Source organism: Hyaena hyaena, unplaced genomic scaffold (assembly GCF_003009895.1).
Source record: "Hyaena hyaena isolate Hyena2069 unplaced genomic scaffold, ASM300989v1 scaffold_777, whole genome shotgun sequence".
NCBI classification, from domain to species: domain Eukaryota; kingdom Metazoa; phylum Chordata; class Mammalia; order Carnivora; family Hyaenidae; genus Hyaena; species Hyaena hyaena.
In genome coordinates, this window is record NW_024081407.1 from 868,977 (window position 1) to 870,812 (window position 1,836).

A 1,836-nucleotide genomic window follows, 5' to 3' on the forward strand; every position below is an offset into this window, starting at 1 on the left:
AAGGAAACATCCAGGCGTTTTGCAACATGCTTACACCATTTTACAGTTCCACCAACAGCGTATAAGAGTTAAAGTTATTCCATGTGCATACCAACACTCAGCGTGGTTAGTCTTCCGAAATTCAGCAATTCCAGTAGATGTATAGTGGTATCTTATTGTGGCATTGATTTGCCTTTCCCTAATGACTAATGATGTTGCACATATTTTCACATGCTCATTCACTATGCACATATCTTTTTGATGAAATGTCCAAATATTTTGCCCAACTTTTACTAGGTTGTTTGTTTTCTTATTATTGAATTCTAAGAATCCTTATTTAATCTGGGTACAAGTCCTTATTGGATATGTAATTTGCAAATATTTTCTCCCAGTCTTTTTATTCTTTTTTTTTTTAAGTTTATGTGTTTATTTTGAAAGAGAAAGAGAGAGTGTGTGAGCAGGGGAGGGGCAGAAAGAGAGATGGGGGGAATCCCAAACAGGCTCTGTGCCCTCAGTGCAGAGCCTGACGCAGTGTTTGATCTCATAAACTATAGTATCATGACCTGAGCCAAAGATAGATGCTTAATGGACTGAGCCACCCAGGTGCCCCTTTTTATTCTGTACTAGTACCTTCCAAAGAGTATATATTCTTCATTTCTATGGAGTTTATTTCATCAGTTTTTTTTTTCTCTTAGGAGTTGTGGTTTTGTGTTATCTAAGAAATCTTTGCCTTACACAAGATCACAGAGATTTTCTCTCTCTCTCTCTCTCTTTTTTTTTTTTTTTTTTACAAATAGTTTATTGTCAAATTAGTTTCCACATAACACTCAGTGCTCATCCCCACAAGTGCCCTCCTCCATGCCCATCCCCCCTCCCCCCCACATCCATCAGTCCTCAGTTTTTGTCAGCATTCAAGAGTCTCTCATGGTTTGCCTCTCTCCCTTTCCCCCACCATTTCCGCCCTTCTTCTCCCCCTTGTTCCTCCGTCAAGTTCCTCCTAATCCTCCTATACATGCAAAAATATGATATTTGTCCTTCTCTGCCTGACTTATTTCGCTCAGCATAACACCCTCAAGGTCCATCCACGTTGCTACACATGGCCAGATTTCATTCTTTCTCATTGCCATGTAGTATTCCATGGTATAGATAAACCACATCTTCTTGATGCATTCATCTGTTGATGGACACTTAGGCTCTTTCCATGTTTTAGCTATTGTGGAGAGTGCTGCTATGAACATTGGGGTACACGTGCTCCTATGCCTCAGCATTTCTGTATCCCTTGGGTAAATTCTTAGCAGTGCTATTGCTGGGTCATAGGGGAGTTCTATTGTTAGTTTCCTGAGGAACCTCCACACTGTTTTCCAGAGGGGCTGTACCAGTTTGCATTCCCACCAACAGTGTAGGAGGGTGCCCGTTTCTCCACATCCTCGCCAGCATCTAGAGTTCTCTGATTTGCTCATTTTAGCCACTCTGACTGGCGTGAGGTGGTATCTCAGTGTGGTTTTGATTTGTATTTCCCTGATGAGGAGGGATGCTGAGCATCGTTTCATGTGTCTGTTGGCCATCTGGATGTCCTCTTTGGAGAAGTGTCTCTTCATGTCTTCTGCCCATTTCTTCACTGGGTTGTTTGTTTTTCCGGCGTGTAGTTTGGTGAGTTCCTTATAGATTCTGGATATTAACCCTTTATCTGATATGTCATTTGCAACTATCTTTTCCCATTCCGTTGGTTGCCTATTAATTTTCTGGGTTGTTTCCTTGGCTGTGCAGAAGCTTTTAATCTTGATGAGGTCCCAATCGTTTAGTTTTGCTCTTGATTCCCTTGCTTTTGGGGATGTGTCAAGTAAGAAGTTGCTGCGG